Genomic DNA, 21,982 nt, shown 5'->3' on the forward strand with positions numbered 1-21,982 from the left:
CGAAGAGCCAAAAATAAGGAGATAACCATAGATACATATCTGGAAGAAATCTCCGGAAAAAGCCTTCTGAACGTAAGCACCACTGGCAGCGCAGAAGCAAGCACCTCCGCGACAAAAGAAGACGGAGACCCACCAAATAGCAATCAAAGAATGTTCCTCTCTTGGGGGAACCAAAACCCACGTTTACACCTGTCGAAGCAGCTAAAGAAGTCAACATAGGTACTGAGGGAAACCCGAAGATTATCAGAATAGGCACCTTGATGGATGAAGAAAAGAAGCCGCGCTAATCAAACTTCTAAAGGAATACGCGGACATCTTTGCTTGGAAATTGGGGGACATGCCGGGAATTGACCCAAAGTTAGTTCATCACGAACTTCGAATAAAACCAGGTACCCCCCCTTTTAGGCAGAAGGTGCGCAAAGTAGCTCCAGAATACCATCGAGCAGTTGAAGTGGAACTCCGCAAACTACTGGACGCAGGATTCATCAAAGAAGTTAAGTACCCAACATGGATCTCTAACATGGTCATCGTACCGAAAAAAATGGCGGAGTAAGGATATGCATCGACTTCACCAACCTCAATAAGGCTTGCCCTAAAGATAGCTATCCACTGCCAAGCATTGACCAACTTGTCGAGGCAGTTGAAGGATACGAAGAAATGTCATTCATGGATGGATACTCTGGATACAATCAATTATTCCTAGCAGAAGAAGATCAGCAACATACAACATTCTATACACCACACGCCTCTATTGCTATGTAAGAATGCCCTTTGGACTGCGAAACGCAGGGGCAACCTACCAAAGAATGGTGGATGCAATTTTCAAACCATGGATTGGAAGTACGCTGGAAGTATATGTGGATGATATGCTCGTTAAAAGCAAGCTGCGCAAAGATCATCACCAAGACCTAAAAGATATTTTCCAAGCAATGAGAGTGCACAACATGAAGGTAAACCCAGAGAAGTGCACTTTTGGTGTCACTTCCGGAAAGTTCCTCGGATATTTGGTGACGAAGAGGGGCATTGAAGTCGATCCCGCTAAAATTGAAGCCATCGTAAGAATGCCATCCCCAAAGAATTTAAAAGAGGTTCAGAAACTCAATGGTTCGCTGGCTGCGCTGGGGAGGTTCATATCCAGGTCCTCGGATAGATGTAAGCACTTTTTTAACATTCTCAAAAAAGGAAGCAAATTCGAATGGACGGCAGAGTGCGAGGAAGCTTTTCGAAATATCAAAGAATACCTGGCTGAGATCCCTATATTACAAAAACCAGACCCTGATGAAGTGTTGGCACTATACATAGCAGCAACAGAAGATGCAGTCAGCGCAGTATTGGTTAAAACCAACACGAAGATAGAGCACCATCTATTACATCAGCAAGACTCTGAACGCAGCAGAAAGGAACTACACGAAGATCGAGCAGCTCATCTTGGCATTAGTATGGGCAACCCTGAAACTCAGAACTTACTTTTTGACTCACTACGTCCGCGTCCCATGCAAAGCTCCGCTAGAAGCAGTCCTTAAAAACGCAGGAAAAGTAGGCAGAATTGCAAAATGGAATACTCACCTAGATCAATTCAATATCATCCATGAGCTACAACACTCTCAGAAGTCACAAGTATTAGCAGATTTCCTAGCAGACTTACCATTGGATAACTGCGAAGAAGTCATCATCGAAGGACGAAAGGCAGCAGGACTACCAGAAATGGACGAAGGTAAAGACCCTATAGACATCTTGGAACCAAAAAATCCTAGGCAATGGGAAGTCTTCGTAGATGGGTCGAAAAATAAAGAAGGGGCGGGGATAGGCATCGTAATCACCACCCCAACAGGAGACAGGATCATACATGCTTTCAGGTTAGAATTCAAGGGGCATACCAACAACATAGTTGAATATGAAGCAGTGGTGCATGCCCTTCAGTTGATAATAGAAATGGGCATAACTGACGTGCGTCTGACAAGCGATTCACAGCTGGTCATCCGACAAATAGGGTTGCAATATAATGTTTATGACAGAACATTGTCAGCATACATGGAATTGTGTGCAAACACTGGCATCACAAATCCCAAACATCAAATTCCGACACCTGGCAAGGAAGGAACTCAGGCACGCGGATGCCCTGGCCTACATATCATCGATGCTCAGAAACGAGGACGTCAAAGCAATCAAAGTAACCAGGATTTACGAGCCTTCAATTGATATTCAAGAACTCTGCGCACAGCAGAGGAACCACGCAGAAGAAGATATTGCAGATGATGACGTGGGAGAATTCATCGCGGATGATTTCCAAGAAGACGACATCATGGCTAAGGCAGATCAAGATGAAGACTTCAGCAAAGAAGAAGATTGGAGATCTGAGATTCATCTTTTCCTAAAAGAAAGAATACTACCCTCGGATCTAAAGCAAGCCAGAAAAATACAGTCAAAGGCAGGAAGATATGATCTGAGAAAAGAAATTTTGTACAAAAAATATTTTCTCGGACCATTATTACGTTGCCTATCCAGATCCGAAGGACATTTGATTTTGAAAGACATACACCGCGGCGACGCAGGCAATCACAGCGGAATGAGATCCCTAGCAGATAAGGCGAAAACTCAAGGATATTACTGGCCAACAATGATACGAGACGCTGCAAGAATGTCACGAAGATGCGAAGAATGCCAGCGTTTCGCCAAAAAAATCCACGCACCCGCAACAATGTTGAACCCAGTAGACAGCCCTTGGCCATTCTCAAAATGGGGCATAGACATCGTGGGTCCCCTAATCGAAGGATCAGGGAAGAGAAGATTTTTGATAGTGGCCACGGACTATTTCAGCAAATGGGTAGAGGCTAAAGCCCTGGCAAGGATCCGAGACGCAGATGTCTTCACATTCATTTTCAAAACATCATTTGCAGGTTTGGCATACCAGCTGAGATTGTATCTGACAATGGCAAGCAATTCCAGGGAAAAAACATCGACTTACTCTTCGATACTTTCAAAATTCGAAAGAACAAGTCAACACCAATTTACCCTCAAAGCAATGGTCAGGCAGAAGCCACAAAAAAACCCTCGCACTCATCCTCAAAAAGCAGTTGGACGAATACAAGAAGCGTTGGTGTGAGCAACTACACAACGTTTTGTGGGCTTATAGGACAACTCGAAGATCAGCCACGGGAGAATCCCCATTCTTACTCACCTATGGAGCCGAAGCTATTATCCCAACAGAAATAATCATGCCAACTACGAAGACTGAAGCATGGGAGAAGAACCTCACAGCGGACATGATGTTGGAAAGGTTGGATGATCTAGAAGAGGAGGGAGGCAGCACTACAAAAAATGGAAAACTATCAAAGGAAACTAGCAAGGGAGTATAATAAGAGGGTTAAGCTTAGAAATTTCGTAGAAGGGCAGTATGTGCTGAGGACCATTCCCCAATACCAACGAGAAAAGAAGTGGGCAAATTAGCACCAACATGGGGGGGACCCTTCGTCATACATGATGTTGCAGGAAATGGGTCTTATTATCTGCGCAACCTAAAAGGGGAGATCCTCAAAACCCATGGAATGCAAAATATCTCAAGCCATACTACCCGTAGAGGGCAACGCAGACCTGCATCTGCGTGAAGAGCGCCAGAAGAAGAAAACGACGCTTGCGATCGACATGTTTCTATCTCTGAGAGAGGAATAGCAAACCTCAACCTATCAATCAAGCAAACTTTTGGCAAAAAATAGTCACAATACATGGAGCAACATAGTAACAAGACGACTGCGTGTAAATATAACACCTCACGAGAACCCTACACCTGTAAATACAGCCTCCGCGTCAATACTTCATCCTCCTGTTTTTTACTATTTACTACCTCAGAGGTTCCATCAATGGAATTCTTCTAAATGTAACTCAACAAACTGAATAGACACTTTAACCCTCTTTCACCCGTGGACGTAGACACTGCTGTCGAACCACGTAAACACTGGTGTTAATTGTTGTTCTATTTTACTTGGGGAAAGTAGTCACCTACAATCTCTCGGGACTCCCCTATCAGCGTCTATAAGTGTAGGACCATGGGGAAGGCATCCAGCAGAAAGAGATACCCAACCAATCTTATGGCAGCGGGTTGACGGAATGAACGTACATTCCAAACAACTCATATCCTAGAACGCTGCCGACCCCCACCGTCTGGGAATCCTCTGGCCCAGGATTAGCCAGCGGGGTGACAGGTCTCAAGACGTTCACGAAGATACACATATCTCCGGGTTCGCACTCAAACACTTCGCTATCCCTGATTACATTCAGTTATATTCCAAATTAACCATAACAATATTAAAAAAAATTGATCAATTCATTAAAAGTTGATTACAGTCTTGGCAATGATACGCGGAAACAAGAAAATACAAAAGGAATCTCACGAAGCCTCATAATTAACAAAGATCAACTCTCTACAAAAATCTACTTGGATGGTTCAACCCCACCAGCAGGTTTAGAAATCTTCCCCTTCTACGTTGAAGGTACGCTCCCACCCGAGGAAGGCCCTGAAGAACCAGATGTAGGGGCGGGGGTTTCTCACGGCGCGGATAGCTCTTTATAAGGCCATGCTCGGTCTTAAGATAATACTCGATGTTATCCAGAATTTTGTTAGTCTCTTCAACTAGTTTACACCGAGCCTTGTACGCAATAACAGTATTCATCATCTCAGCCTTTGACAACAACGAGGAAAGGAGACTCACTTCCTTCGAAGCGGCTTGGGAAGCCTCGTCCCTTGCTGTAGCTAAACCTTTGTGATAATTAATCTGGCTTTCCTGATGCACTAATTGAGATTGAGCCTCCGCAAGCTCTTCATTTGCAGTGCGAAGCTGTCTCTGGAGCTCTGCAAGGAAAAGAAAAATGTAGATGGTTAGGTCCAGGAAATTACAGAATCACACTCGATAATATAAGCATATACCTTCGACTCTCTCCGAAGCTATTTCATATTCGTTAACAACAGCATCACGCGCTTCATCAAGAAAATCATACTCATCTGACAACTTCTTATAGTCCGCTTGAAGGGTTGAAAGGGCGTACTGAATCGCATCTAATTCTACCTGTTTCATTGAATCCAAGTGACGAAGATGGTTGACCTCATTGTTTAAACCGTCCAGACCCTTGTTGAGTCGATACATATTTACTTCAAGATTTCTCTCAGACTCAGCTTGGCGTACTACATCAGCCCTAGACGCAGCTAAAGCTTTGCTAAGAGCACCAGCCTCAGCCCTAGCGTCATCTCTCTCCCTAGCAAGACGCTGAATGTAATCTTTAACATCATAAGACTGAGAAGAACGAGCTTGACGCAATTCTTCTTCCAATAGATTAATTTTAGCTTCCAATGATGAGACCATTGTTATATTTGTTCTGCATATCAATCATTTTGGTGGGGGAGGGAGACTCAGACAGAACACTAATTACAGTAAAGGACAACATCAAGGAAGAGAACAGATAATCAAACCTGTAACAGCCGAAGAATTCTTCTTGGCCTCCTCCAACTCACTACGAGCCATAGCAAGATCCAAGCGAAGCTTCTCCTCCTACTTGCCTTGTTGCTCCTTAGCCTTGAGGAGACTCTTCAACTCACATATCTCCCTATCCCAATCATCAATGACAGTCTCAGCCGCAGTAAGCTCCTCTTCCCGAAGACGAAGCTTAGCCTCCAACTTAAGGGATTTGGCCTTAAAAAACTAGAACAAAATGTGATTGCAATGCTCACTCCTCATCATCTGTGAATCAGAAGATTAGAACACCCTGACTCTAAAAATTGCTAAAAATTGACACAAGGCTAAATGATGAGAGAACTCACCTCTAACATCCATTGTTGGGGAAATCCATACTGATACCCATCAGCCAACGCCATCATATCAGCAACAGTCAAGGGAGCGTCAACTACTAGAGCAGCCTCCAAGGCCCGAAGATTCTTATCCCACGCTTATGCAACCTGGTCCTCGGGAGACAATTGCATCATCTTACGGGTATAGACATCAGATTTCTTCTCACCCTCCACCACATGAGATGGATTGGGTACGAACATCAAGTTCTTCTTTTTAAACCAAGCTAAGATGGCATCATCATCCTCAAGGATCAGTGACTGAGGAAATTCATCTCCAGAAGACCCAACCGAGGCCTTACCCATGTCCGTGAATTTAGCACCCGAAGAGTTCGAGCCTACTCTCGCATCCAACTTTGGAAGGTCTCTAGCACCGCTCCCCTATGGAACATCACTAGCATCCACGACTCCCTTGCCCTTTCCATCCGCCTTGCTAGAGTTACCAAGCACATCCCAATCATCGTTTGGGGAAAGCAGGTTGAACTCAGAAGCCAGGCCCAGGGCCGCGTTTATGTCAAAACTATCCTCCGCAGAATAAATACGACAACTCCTGAGACATAGCAGGAATTTCACCACCAACACCCTCATCACCAAGGCCAGTGTTATCATCACCAGCATCACTGCAACCCGCAGGATTAGCTTCGGCACCAGCATCATGACAACCTGCGGGATTAATTTCACCACCAATACCGCTGCCACCAGCGGTAGTATTCCCTTCAACAAATTCTTCATCATCATGACCTGGAGGGGATGTATCAGTACGCTCTTCCATATCAGACATATCTTCATCCTCTCCAAGCTCAGTCACAGGACTGTTAACTTCTTCATAAACCTCCGCCTCCTCGATTGTTGCGGCGGTGGACTGCTTGGGATTTATCCTCCTCTTCTTCGTTGTCTAAAAAGACAAGGCACAAGAATAAAAATCCATGACTTTGAAAAGAATTAAAACTGCCTCAACTAAAGGACAAGGCATATGTAAATCTTACCTTGACAACCGCAGGATTCTTCCCCTGAAGATCAGCATCGGAACTCTCTTCGTCATCTCCATCAACAACATCGAGGGCATATTGGAAATTCATTCCCTCAAAATTCAAATTCCAAGGACGGAAATTCCCATAACGAGCAGGAGGAGCCGCACGTATCTGGCTATCTGCGGTAGGACGCCATCCTTGCGGACCTGGAAGATAAGTGTCTCTGACCAGAAGAAGACGAAACCCTATGAACGCGGGCATCACCTTGGGAAGATTTAGACGAACCTCCACCAGGCGGAGAAACATCAGGATCCCTACATGGAGGAGATCTACGCGGACTAGGCGGTGGAGTTTGATAAGAAACCCGCGGACGGTCAGCCATGTCTGCGTAGTACACAAACAAGTTTCAGATTTCCGCGAAGACAAAACAGAAATCAAAAAACCCAATTTCATCCAGTTCTTCATAATCATGAACCAGATGGAAAATAAGAACAAACCCTAAATAAAAGGGGAAATAACAAATAGGGGCAAGCATATACGAAGGAAGAAATCATTACTGTTTGTAATAACAAACATGGGCAATCATACACACACTTATATATATGTTCTTCATCACAAGAAAATATATATAAGGTTTGTGTATTCTGTTGAGATTAACCTTGTTAAGTACATTTGCTTGTTTTAATTTCAAATCAAACTATTTATGATTCTGTTGCTTGATCTGTTGTAGTTTCCATTCCCATACTGTTTCTGTTTCAACAGTAGTTCTTCCTCCATCCATGTCAAAATTACCGTCTCAAACCCTAAACGTTCTTCGGTTTTAAAAAGCAACGAATCTCTCAAGAGGAAGTCTTTACATAACAAAGGAGTAAGAAATACTTTCTTCTTTATAAAACAATATTGTTGCCTCTATTTCTTATCTGCGTTGTTCTTCGCAGGGTTCCGAATGTGAGACTGGTGGTGAGAAAAACATAAAGATTAAGAGAGTTCGCAAAGCCCCAACGCTCAACAAGGGTCTCATCATTCCTGATTTTGACTGTAAGGAAATCAATTTTTCTTCTTGCATCAATGTTGACGCTTCCACAAAAGGCTTTATTGCCCCTGCTTCTTTGGATATAACTGCTCCACAGAATGAAACTTTCGCTCCTAAGGAAGATACATTAATTGATCATGTTGTAAAGGAAACCTCTGCTCCTGTGACTGCAACCGCATCAACTTTGGATCAGACCATCTCTACCTTTGTGAATATTCCATTATTCGCGAACATTCTCGCGTATGTTGAGAATGTTAACATTTCTGCTCCTGCGGAGATTATTACCACTCCTTCGCTTGTGGAAAACGTTATTACTCCTGCTCATGTGAGAGTTTCTTCTTCGTCACTCGCTCCTTCTTCTCTTAAATTCCCTTTCTTTTTTTTGGATTCTCTTTCTGGCGACAAGGGAGTCTTGGAGGGGGTAGATTATGCTTCTCAATATTTGTCGGATATCATCAGCACCGCTCAGTTTTCAGTTAAGGATCATTTCAAACTTCGCATCTCTAACGCTCTGAGTAAGCTATTGTGTGATTTTCCACAAAAAAAGGCAACAAGGAGCGAGATTTTCTCTCAGATTGATCTGAGCATCCATATCGCTCTTGATCTCCTGGTAAGTATTCTTTCGCGTACACTTTTTCATTTAAACTATTTTGCTACATATTTATTCTTATCTTATTTCCCTTTTAGGAATCTCACCGCCGTATGATCTTGGCTGAGGGATATTTTGAATCTAGTAGTTCTGCGCTACAACTCTCTCATCAAAATTACGCTTTAGAGAAAGAAGTCAATAAGCTGAAAGGGGAACTCCATACTGTAATTCTTGACTCTGAGGGTCTTCGCAGGAGGAATCAAGAACAAAGAGGTGCTTTTCTCTTTTCTTTTATAACTCATTTTGGGAGTAATTTTGCCTTTTGTATCCATGTTTTTTGAATTTCTTCGTGCGTACATTAAGATTTAAACCAGAAACGCGTCATGGAGAGGTATGACTTTCAATTTTTCGCTGAAGCGCATAATGAGAAGTTGGAGATCCAGATAAACCAATTAAATAATGAGCATTCGTATTCGCTTGATCAAATTGAAAATCTAACACATGAGAATACTCACTTAGTTCAACAAAATGAGACATTGGGCTCCCAAATTTCCCATCTATCTAAATTGTTGTATAGTTATGATTTAAGACATCAAACTTTGTTAGATGAGAATCAATGTCTATCCATGGAGAAAGCGATCTTTCTTAAAGAAAGAAGTGATGTTTTCGCATAAATATCTTATTCTCCAAAATATTTGTGATAAGCAAGAGGAATCTCTTCGCACGTTAAGGAATCAGCATGAGGAATCAACAAAGGAATTAACCGCTCATAATAAAAAGATTATTCAGAGTAAGATAAACTTGACTGTGAAGATGAACCAACTTCAAGAACAACATACTCAATTAAAAGAATCTCATGATGCCCTTATGAAAGAGAAGACTTCTCTTTCTTTGGATGAGAAGAAGATTCGATCTCGTCTTATGGGTTTGGTTGGTGGTGATTTTGATAAGGCTATGGAAAATATGAAAAGTAGTGGCTTTGCTTTAGCTCAATATCTCTTTTCGCAGAGGGAAGGTAGTTATATGGAGCTGACTGCCTCAATTTGGTTGTTCATTTTGATAATTAATTAAACCTTGGTTTTGCGAAATCTTCACTCCGGTTATAATTCTGTATTTCTTTTGCAGAATCTGAAAAATTGCATCAATATACCATCTCTCAACTAAGATCCGATCTGGCTAGGGTTCGTAAAGAACGTGCGAAACTCTCAACTGCGCTTACTTCTTATCGTGACCGAGCAGAGAGGAGATGTTCGTATCTTCAAAAATTCATGGAGGTTGGGAAAAGAAATGCTGAGAAGGGTGTCGCTCGAGGAGCTCATATTAATGCTCAAACTCTTGTGAACAAAATTCTTCTAGAAAGATCACTTCCTTTGGTGGCTGTTCTGCCTCTTGATATAAGCGATGACTAGAAGCTTCATGTGCCTGATAGTGATTATGATCATGTAAGCAATGAGGAAGAAGATCTTGAAACTCCCCTTCAAGAAGATCAGCTAGCTTGAAAAGGACAATTCTGGTGAAGGCTTATCCAAAGATCCTAACAGCCAAGTCAACGCTGAATCTTATGCGACTAATAAACACATGCCTTCTAATGATGCTTAGCTTTTCCCTTTCCTTGGTTTCTTATATCTTTGTAAAAGTATCTTTGTGTACTTGAAGCATATTCCTGCTATTAACATTTGTTTCTTGGCAAGGAAGATGATATTTATCTTGTTTTAATTCCCATACTTTCCTCTTATTATATTCCTTCTGAGATACATGCAGGTGATTTCGTTCTTCTGTTTTATCCTTCAAAATTTCCTGCAATATAATGTTAGTGCGAATTTTAGTTTTCTCATGAGGTCTTATTGAGCCTTCCTAAGTAAAGTTCTTATTTTTCCTAGTATATGACATTGTTTCTGTGCGGCGAGATCGCAGGAGATCTTTACATTTTCGTGTAACGACCCATTGATCTCTCCTTGTCATCTTCTTGTATTATTGCCTCTACAGGTTTTATTGTCGCGCAAATACGACAAGCCTTAATACTCCCGTGAGTAAAAAGACTCATGGTATTTGCGTCTTTTGACACAATTCAGCTCCCTAATGGAGGATGTCGTCCTTATATTCTCTCCGATTTCCCCTTCAAGGAAGCTTACCTCTACCGGGTTAGGGTGGGTTCCTCCCATCCAGTGATGCAACAACCAGTTGTTTTAGCGGCTTCTTATACCTCCACCGATATGGCTTATGGTTACGAGACCACATCTAAGTGGGGTTTCTTCGGACCAAGTGCATCATAGTCAAGACTTGTCAAGAGCGGCCATGTACTCTCCAGACGCCCCAGGCACTCTTGACTCAACCGTGTACCTCGGCGCCATGATCGAGTTTCTTCACTCCATAGGAGAGACCTTGTCACCTTAATCTTTCGATTTAGGCGCCTCTCCTGGATGGGCTTTTATTTCATCCCAAATCTCCATGACTCAAGCTCCGGGGTCGATGTATCTTTCACTTGAGCCATGCTAACTAGGTTTTCCCAATTGTGATGCGCGTTAGGTCTTATTGTTGCCTCTTGTTGTATGAGAACTAGGGTGCACACCACAATTAATTACCTAGCCTCCCTAATTGGAGTCTTTACTTCTAATGCCTTCTATTAAGGTCTTATTCTTGCCTTTTTGAGAATTATGCATAAAAGAGCGAAATATTCAAATTTATTCATATGTTTGAATAATACATCCTTGTTGAATGTTTATAAATTCGTGTCTTTAGCTTCGCACACTTCACTTTCAGTTTCATGTGGTAGCTTTCTTCATGTGTGTGACCATTACCACATGTCTTATGGATAATACTTCTTCAAATATAATCTGTTCCATGGATGTTCAAGCTTGCGACCTGTACGCTTCCACTCAGGGTCCGTCAACTTGTACTCTTTATTCCCAACTATTCTCTTGATTATGTATGGTTCATCCCATCTTTTTTCGAGCATTCCATCTCCTCCTTTCTGATAGAGAGGTATTTCTCGCAACACTAGCTCTCCTGGATAAATTCTATCTCTTTAACGCGCTTTTTATACTCTCGAGCTATCCTTTGATGGTAATTTTCCATATGTTTCAAAGCAATTTCTCTACTTTCTTCTAGATCATCAAGGTTTGTTAAGATTAAATCCGCGCTTAAATTCTTTTACCATTCTTCTTTCTTAGTTGTAGGGATGATGACCTTAGTTGGCAACACCGCCTCAACTCTATATGTTAGGAAAAAAGGTGACATTCATTTAGCTTCTCTTCTGGTTATTCTGTATGCCCATACTGCATTGTGTACTTGTTCGCACCATCCTTTGTTGTATCCCTCCAACTTCTTCTTCAATATATCTGCAATTGTTTTGTTGGTTGCCTCAGCTTGTCCATTGCTCTGTGGATACAAAAGAGTGGATTTTCCACTTTGGATTTTGAATGCATTAAGTAGCATTTCTATGTTTTCTCCTTCAAACTGTTTTCCATTATAAGTTACTAGTTGTGCGGGGATTCCGAATCTACAAATGATATTCTCAAATATGAATGTGAATATATTTTTATCTCGAATGTGCTGCACCACTTTCACCTCTGCCCACTTTTTAAATTAGTCTGTTGTTACTATTAAATATCTCCTCTGCCATATTCCTGGTATAAATGGACCTACAATGTCTGAACCCCATTTTCCAAATGGCCATACGCTTGTCGATGAGTTTAGCATCGCACCCGGTGCATGTATTTTCTTTCCGTGACGTTGGCATTCTTCGCACCTGATGTAGTGCAAGATATGGCAGAATCCTACTTGGAAGGAAGGGATCGACGAAAGAATATCCGTTAGCCATGTATGAATATTTTCCTATTTGTTATTTTGTTAGGAAATAAGATATATCTTGCAAGTATTGGCATGATATTATATTTAGTAGGATTTTCTCTTTATTAGCATTAATCATAAGAGATATTGACATATTCCATAAGGCCTATATATGGCCACGTCTGTAAGGAAGAAAGGGAAGATTTTGAACAAAATAAAACTCTTCCTTTGAGAAGTTTTATACATTGTGTGATTTCTAGTACTAACATTCTACACCATTTGGTATTCAGAAACTGGGTATCGATCCTTCCAACATGGTTCGTGGTAGAGGTCAGGGTGGTCCTCGCGAAGCTATGGTTAATGAGGTGATGGAGAGAACGAGATACGATGAACTATCACGCACGGTTGAGCAGCTCGTCGGTCAGGTAGCAACCATGTTACAACGACATGAGCGTGAATCTAGGAGTTGGGAATCATCATTCCGCATCGAAATTCCTGAGTTTCATGGTAGCGGGTTGACACCAGAGGATTGTATCGACTGGTTTTCTACTATGGAGGAAGTTCTGGAATTTAAGAGGGTTCCTGATGATCGAGTGGTTCCGCTTGTGGCTACACGCTTTCGGGGTAGGGCTGCTGTTTGGTGGCGTCAACTGAAAGCTTCCCGGATTCAAAAAGGTAAAACTCTTATTTCTTCCTGGGCAAGGCTTGAAAAGTGTATGCGTTCAACCTTTTTGCCATTTAACTATACCAGAGAACTGTATATTCGTTTAAAAAATCTTCGTCAGGGTTTTCGATCCATTGATGAATATACGAAAGAGTTCTATGATTTGGTCACTCGGTCAGGTATTACAGACACCGATGATCAGCTTGTCTCCCGCTATAAAGGTGGTCTGCGTGAGACTTTCCAGGACACACTAAATATGTTTGATTATTTTTCTGTGTCTGAGGTTCACCAACGAGATCTGCGTTTGGAAAAGCAATTATCCTGTAAGTCAATTAGAGCAGCTGTTGGTCGTCCTACTATTGCTCCTTCACAGATTGCTTCTGCTCAACAAAATGTTAGTACGTCTCAGAGGCATGGTCCTAAATTCTACCGATGTGGTGAGCCTGGTCACTTGGCAAACGATTGTCGTAAGGCTGGTCGACCTGGAAAAGCTTTACTCGTAGAGACTACTGCTGCTGATGATGTCTTTGCTGATGCGGAGGAGACATCAACTGAGTTCGATGAAGTATTTCTGCCAGGGGGCCAAGGTGACTGCTTGATGATTTCTCGACCATCGTTCCTGACGCCGAAGGTTGACGCTGACGAGTCATGGCTCAGAAAGAACATCTTCCAGACAACGTGCACCATAGAAGGCAAAGTCTGTCGAATGATCATTGACTCAGGCAGCTGTGAGAACGTGGTGTCTGAAGAAGCTGTGAGAAAGCTCAAGTTATCAACAGAGAAACATCCTAGTCCGTACTCTCTTCACTGGCTGAGTAAAGGTTCGGAGGTAACTATTTCCAAACGTTGTCTTGTGAAGTTTTCCATTGGTTCTGTATACGAAGATGCTTTGTGGTGTGATGTCGTGGTTATGGATGCTTGTCATCTGCTATTGGGACGACCTTGGCAATATGACAGGGAGGTAATTCACGATGGTAAACTAAACACATATTCATTCTTGTTCAAATCGACTCGCATCACGTTAGTCCCTGCCAAGGAGACTGTGCACAAACCACTCTCTAATCTGGCTTCCAATTTTCTGTCTTGGCGTACGTTTGAGACCGAGATGATAGATGAGGGTATTGTGTTCATCTTGTGTGGTATTTCTCATACATCTGCGACGGCTGTGGAGGTTCCGTCATGTATCCAGGGAGTATTATCGTACTTTGCAGACATTTTTCCTGTTGACCTTCCGGAGGGGTTGCCTCCATCTCGAGCTATTCAGCACCGGATAGACTTAGTACCAGGATCGGTTCTTCCTAATCAATCTCATTACCGTATGATACCAAGAGAACACGAGAAACTACAACGTCAGGTAGGGGAGTTATTAGCCAAGGGTCTCATCAGGGAGAGTCTTAGTCCTTGTGCAGTTCCGGCGTTGCTCATTCCTAAGAAGGACGGTTCATGGCGCATGTGTGTGGACAGTCATGCTATTAATAATATTACGGTGAAGTATCGTTTTCCCATCCCTCGTCTGGATGATATCCTGGACCAGCTTCATGGTGCTACGATTTTTAGCAAATTGGATTTGCGTAGTGGCTACCATCAGATTCGTATACGGCCTGGAGATGAGTGGAAGACCGCTTTTAAAACTAGGGAAGGATTTTATGAATGGTTGGTGATGCCGTTTGGTCTCTCCAATGCTCCAAGTACGTTTACGCGTGTCATGAATGAAGTATTTAAACCATTTTTGGATCGCATTTTGTTTCTTGGATACGTCATATCCAAGGATGGTATTTCCGTGGATGAATCGAAGGTTGATGCTGTGCGTACTTGGCCTTGTCCCCAAACAATCCATGAGTTCAGGAGTTTTCATGGGTTCGCGTCCATTTATAGAAGGTTTATTCCCCACTTTAGCACTATTGCAGCAGCAATCACCGACTGCATGAAGAATGGCAAGTTTGCTTGGACAGACGCAGCTACAGCAAGATTCATCTTGCTGAAGGAGAAGCTTTGTTCTGCCCCTATATTGTCTTTACCAAATTTTTCTTTACCATTTGAGGTTCATACAGACGCCTCTAAGGTTGGTATAGGTGCAGTCCTCAGCCAAACCAGTAAACCGATCGCATTTTTTAGTGAGAAATTAAATGGAGCTAAGCGAAATTATAGCACGTATGAACTAGAGTTTTATGCCATCATCCAAACCCTAAAGCACTGGCGTCATTATTTGATTCATTCTGAATTTGTATTGTTTACTGACCATGATGCTCTCAAGGACATAGGAAATCAAGACAAGATGAATGCACGACAAGTTAAGTGGGCTAATTATCTGCAGGATTTCACATTTGTCCTCAAACACAAGGCTGGCACTCAGAACCGTGTGGCTGATGGTCTTAGTCGTCGACGAAGTCTGCTAACGTCACTACGGACGGAGGTCTTAGGTTTGGAGTCGTTTGCTGATTTGTACAAGACTGACCGCTATTTTGGCTCATTTCTGGACGATGTGCATGATGGCAACAGTGCCCAGTTCACGCTGTTGGATGGTTTTCTCTTCAAGGGAACTCGACTTTGCATTCCTGACTGTAGCTGGCGTTTACGTATCGTTCAAGAACTGCATAATGAGGGTCACTTTGGTCGTGACAAGACCTTCCAGTTGGTTTCAGCATCATACTTTTGGCCGCGCTTGTTTAAAGAGGTACAACATTTCGTTTCTCGTTGTCATATCTGTCAGGTATCTAAAGGTTCTTCGACAAATGCTGGTCTTTATATGCCATTACCAATTCCGTCTAAGCCTTGGACTGATATTAGTATGGACTTTGTTGTGGGTTTGCCTCGCACTCAACATGGAATGGATTCTGTTTTTGTCGTAGTTGACAGATATTCCAAAATGGCGCACTTTATAGCTTGCAAAAAAACTACGGATGCGGTTCATGTGGCATTTTTGTTTTTCCAACACGTGTATCGTCTTCATGGTCTCCCAGAATCCATTGTATCGGACCGTGATTCTAAATTTCTTAGTCATTTCTGGAGGTGTCTCTGGAAATTATTGCGTACGGAGTTGAAATTCAGCAGTTCTTATCACCCTCAAACGGATGGGCATACAGAGGTTGTTAACCGATCTCTTGGGAATATACTTTGCAGCCTGGTGGGTTCTCACACTAAACAGTGGGACAGGCATTTGTTTCAAGCAGAATTTGCCTTCAACAGAGCCATTCATAAGAGCACCGGGTTTAGCCCTTTCCAAGTGGTCTGTGGATTTAATCTGCGTTCACCCCTTGATCTTGCGCCTGTGCCAGATTTACAACGAGTGCATGCCACTGCTGATGAGTTGGTGCATCACTTACAGCAGATACATGCCGATGCTGCTCAAAACTTGGTGGCGTCCTCTACGAAGTACAAAACGGCCGCCGATAAGCATCGTCGTCACGTTGAATTTGAGGTAGGTGATTTCGTTTGGGCTGTACTTATTAAGGAACGTTTCTCTACGGGTACATACAACAAATTGGGTCCTCTCAAGATTGGTTCTTTTGAAATTATTGAGAAGATCAATCCTAATGCTTACCGTCTGCGACTTCCCAATCATATTCATACTGCTGATGCGTTCAATGTACGTCATCTCATTCCCTACCACGGCGACTTTTCTGATGATGATTTTTCTAACCTTCCTAATTCGAGGGCGAATTTCCTCTTTCCCGGGGAGAATGATGTAGTGCAAGATATGGCAGAATCCTACTTGGAAGGAAGGGATCGACGAAAGAATATCCGTTAGCCATGTATGAATATTTTCCTATTTGTTATTTTGTTAGGAAATAAGAGATATCTTGCAAGTATTGGCATGATATTATATTTAGTAGGATTTCCTCTTTATTAACATTAATCATAAGAGATATTGACATATTCCATAAGGCCTATATATGGCCACATCTGTAAGGAAGAAAGGGAAGATTTTGAACAAAAGAAAACTCTTCCTTTGAGAAGTTTTATACATTGTGTGATTTCTAGTACTAACATTCTACACCAGCACCTCCTTGAAACTTCTTTCGCATCTTCATGCATGTAGGTCTAGTAATACCCTTGTATCTTTGTTCTGTATGCTAAAGACCTTCCTCCACTATGGTTTCCTGCATCTCCATAGTGTAATGCTTTCAAAATTTCCATTCCTTATTTTCGCGTTAAACATCTAAGTGATGGTCCAAGGAATGATTTTCGATAGAGTACCCCATCTCTTAATTCATAATTTGTTGCTCTACTCTTTAACTTGTGTGCCTCTGATGTGATTTCAAATTGAGTTGTAGTAATAAGTTCGTTGAGACTTGTGAAAACAAAAGATTTTAGACTTATAAAACTTAAAAATAGAAAACTTAATTCAAAATTGATTTCAAGATATTAAAAGTAACCAAGACACTAGATTCCACTATTACACATGAATGAACGATACCAAATATGTTTCAAAACTCTAACTATCCTTTAAGTCCTTTATTTCTTAATTCACACATAATCAAACATATTCCCAAAGATTAATTGTATTCCCTAAGAATAGACTATCAATCAATTAAACAAAGTATAATCTATCAAATTGAATCAAAATTAATTAAGACAATTAGGTGAACATTTAGAACTCCGCAAAAGCGGTGATTGAATGAATTATAAATTGTAAATTAGAGAAAATAAAATTGTTACCAATCATTCATGCATAGATAGCTTCATCCATTGCCTTGGTTGCGCGAGAGTTAGCTCATCATCATGGAAACACGCTCAAAATTCATTTTTATTGCTCAAAGGGTGTTTACAAAGATGAAATGGGAGAAACAATGATAAAACAGTGATTTTATTTTCTCTCCCAAAAACTCTCAAAATGTGCTCTCTAGCTCTCTATTTATACATACAAATACACATCACTCAAATATATTCTTCCATAACTCCAAAATCTTCTTCTTTTTAATTAAAAATATCTTCAGAATTTTTCCTTCTCTTTATTCTATATATTTCTTTACTAAACCCATATCTTCTTTAATTCGCAGAATAAAATCCAAGATAAAATCTTCTAAGGATATCTTTCTTGTTTAATAAAAGATAACTTCATTTTTCTTCAAAACTTCATTTTTGTAAGGCAATAAGATATTATTATCTTAAAGATAATAAATCCTTTACCGTTGAAAACAAATTTCCCGCCAATTTTTTCTTTTCAAATCAAGGAAGAAGATGGAGCCCCCTTAACCAGTAATGGGGTGCGATTAGCAGTTGGTTCCCTGGAGTGCCCCTTATCCAAAACTGAGAGTCCGAATAACATGTGTCCTTTGGGTGCTTATACCAACTTTTCGAGCCGAATTTTCCAAAAATGTTTATTTTCCAAAAATGTTTATTTTCCAAAAATACCTACAAACACATAAAACACCATAATAAGTAGAAAATCGAGTACCAACAATACTGAAAAATGAGGATAATTTGGTCACAAAAATGTGTCTATCAAATACCCCCAAACTTATTATTTGCTAGTCCTCGAGCAAATCTAATCTAGAAAAATAAAAATAACTACACTTAGCACGTGCATCAAGCCGTTAAACCGCTAGGTGGCCCTAGCGGCGGAGTGTTGTCTCCGTAGGGTTTACCAGAGGTGTACCCACAAAATCTTTACTCCAGACCCTAGCTATCTACGCAGAACCTTGGAAGGCACTAAAGAATCTCCTTGGTTGGCATACAATCATTGACTATTGGAGGAAGTACCCTGATGCGAAATTCCAATTGTTGTACACGAGTTTGCACTCAACATACTAAAATTCATATATAAGTGACAGAGCTCTACTCAGATAGTTTCTAGACATCATAAACAGAGTCAACCAATCACATGGAAAGATTAAGAGGATGGATAAAGATAAAAATAGATGGTTCAAAGTGAACGGTATTTCCCATATCTGTCTGAAGGCCTCTTCCAAGATGAACCTATCCTAATGGACTGAGATACCAGTTTGACTAATATCAACACAACTGGAATATACAAGGGGACCAGTGGTCGATAAACCTAACTCTAGGTCAACACAACTGGCATATACAAGGGCACCAGTGGTCGACTTTATTGATTTTATTCCGGTAGGTCTGATGGTCTAGTCTCAAACTTGTTTTTTTTTTAGGTATCTCAATCACCCTATTTCACCGTATCAATGGTAACAACTTGAGTCGTGTGCCCCACCAAATCACTTAAGAAGTAAAAACAGAAGCGATTAGGATTCAACGAGTTATGGCGAAACTACCATGTTTTTTTTTTAATTCTAACACCTGAGCTCTGTGATTTTATGAATAGACTCTTTAGATGTTTCCATCTAATCAGATTGGTTCCTCAACTCCTACAACCAAGATGATCCCATCCACTTAGATTGGTTAGTGCCAACCTTAATAAGCATAAATTTCTAGGCTTTGGAGTTTATTTATTGCAACTAAAAGCTAACAAAAAGTTTCTTCCCCACCCCCAAACTTAAATCTAACATTGTCCTCAACGTTTCTAATGAAAGAGCAATACCAAAAAGTAAGGTAACACGAGGAATCAGTAAAGAGAGAAGTCGGAAAGATAGTACCTGGGTGAAGAGAGAAATCAAAAACTAATATACAACATACAATCGCCTCGATGGTCAATCAAGGGTAAACAGGGTCCTCCAGAGGGACCTCCTCAACATCACCTGTAGGAAAGGGCTCTAAAAAGAGTTTCAATCTCTGACCGTTAACCTTCGAAGAACTACTACCATCTGGTGTCTCGATCTCAACAGCTCCATGAGGAAAGACAGTGCGAACAATAAAAGGACCCGTCCACCGAGAACGTAACTTCCCAGGGAAAAGATGCAAGCGGGTATCATACAGAAGAACTTTTTGACCTGGAGAAAATGACTTTTATTCTTATCATGCACAAGTTTCATTTTGTTCTTATACTCCTTCGCACTATCGTAAGCATCTATACGAATCTCTTCCAACTCATTGAGCTGGAGTTTCCTATGGGCTCCTGCCTTGTCAAGTGAAAAATTTAGCTGCTTAACAGCCCAATAAGCTCTATGTTCTAACTCAACAGGTAAATGACATGCCTTGCCATACACAAGCCGATAAGGCGACATTCCAATGGGGGTCTTAAACGCAGTACGGTAAGCCCATAAGGCATCAGTAAGCCTAGACGACCAGTCTTTCCGATTAGGATTAACTGTTTTCTCTAATATACGCTTTATCTCCCTATTGGAAACCTCTACCTGACCACTAGTCTGTGGATGATATGGGGTAGCTACCTTATGTGTAATACCATATTTCTTCATCAAAAGCCTAAAAGGTCCATTACAAAAGTGCGACCCTCCATCACTAATTATAGCTCGCGTGTACCAAAACGTGTAAGTATATTTTTTCAAGAACTCAATCACAACCCTATGGTCATTGGTTTTACACGCAACCGCCTCAACCACTTAGAGACATAGTCTACAGCGACAAGGATGTAAAGTTACCAAAAGAATTAGGAAACGGACCCATAAAGTCAATACCCCACACATCAAAGACCTCAACAACTAAAATAGGGTTCAAGGGCATCATGTTCCTACGGGAAATGGTTCCTAATTTCTGGCAACGTTCACAAGTAACAGTAACTGTGGGAGTCTTTAAACAACGAAGGCCAATAGAATCCACACTGCAATATTTTAGCAGCAGTCTTCTTAGCACTAAAGTGACCCCCACAAGCATGATCATGACAAAAAAATAATACTGGACTGGTCATTCTCAGGTATACATCTCCTAATAATCTGGTCTGGACAATACTTAAACAAATAAGGATCATCCCAAAAGAAGTGCTTCACCTCGGCTAAAAACCTAGAACGATCTTGTTTACCCCAATGTTGGGGCATTCGACCAGTAACAAGATAATTCACTATATTCGCATACCAAGGTGCTTGGGTAACAAAGAACAGTTGTTCATCAGGAAAACTATCCCTAACAGGAGGAGAATCATTAAGGGTATCCACAACGCCTAGACAAGTGGTCTGCTACTACATTTTCTGCACCTTTTTTATCTCTATGTCTAAGGAAAATTCCTGCAACAATAGGATCCATCTAATCAATCTAGGTTTAGTATCCTTCTTGGAAAGAAGATACTTCAAAGCAGCATGATCAGTAAAGATTATGACCTTAGAACCTAAGAGGTAGGATCTAAACTTGTCTAAGGCAAAACAATAGCTAATAGTTCCTTCTCCGTAGTGGTATAGTTCAACTGGGCATCATTCAGAGTTTTTCTAGCATAGTAAATCACATGAAGTAACTTATTTTCTCGCTGACCTAGCACAACACCAATAGCATAATCTGAAGCATCACACATGATCTCAAAGGGTAGGTTCCAGTTGGGTGCCTGGACTATGGGGGCGGTAGTGAGTAAATTTAAGCTTCTCAAAAGCCTCTAACAAGCATCATCAAAGACAAACTTAACGTCTTTTGCAAGCAAATTGCAAAGAGGTCTAGAAATTAAGCTAAAATCCTTAATGAATCGACGATAAAAACCTGCATGCCCTAAGAATGACCTAATATCTCTTACGGTTTTTGGGACCTGTAAAGTTTTAATAGGTCAACTTTGGCTCTATCTACCTCTATACCCTTCGAAGATACGATATGCCCTAGAACAATTCCTGAACGAACCATAAGTGACATTTCTCCCAATTAAGCACTAAATTCTTTTCCTTACACTAGTCAAAACTAATGACAAATGATGCAAGCACTCATCGAAAGACGAACCAAACACTGAAAAATCATCCATAAAGACCTCTAAGAACCGTTCTACCATGTCAGAAAAATGCTCAACATACAACGCTGAAAGGTCGCAGGGCATTACATAGCCCGAAAGGCATGCGTCTATACGCAAAGGTACCAAAGGGACAGGTAAAAGTGGTTTTCTCTTGGTCTTCTGGGGCAATAACAACCTGATTATAACCGCAGTATCCATCTAAAAAGCAATAATGGCTACGTCGCTAATCTCTCTAGCATTTGGTCGATGAAGGGAAGGGGAAAGTGGTCCTTCCTAGTGACCTTGTTCAATTTCCTATAGTCAATACAGACACGCCAACCCGTGGTCACCCGGGTTGGGATTAACTCATTGTTATCATTCTGGACTACAGTA

The sequence above is a fragment of the Papaver somniferum genome, chromosome 11 (assembly GCF_003573695.1).
Source record: "Papaver somniferum cultivar HN1 chromosome 11, ASM357369v1, whole genome shotgun sequence".
Classification (NCBI taxonomy): Eukaryota; Viridiplantae; Streptophyta; class Magnoliopsida; order Ranunculales; family Papaveraceae; genus Papaver; species Papaver somniferum.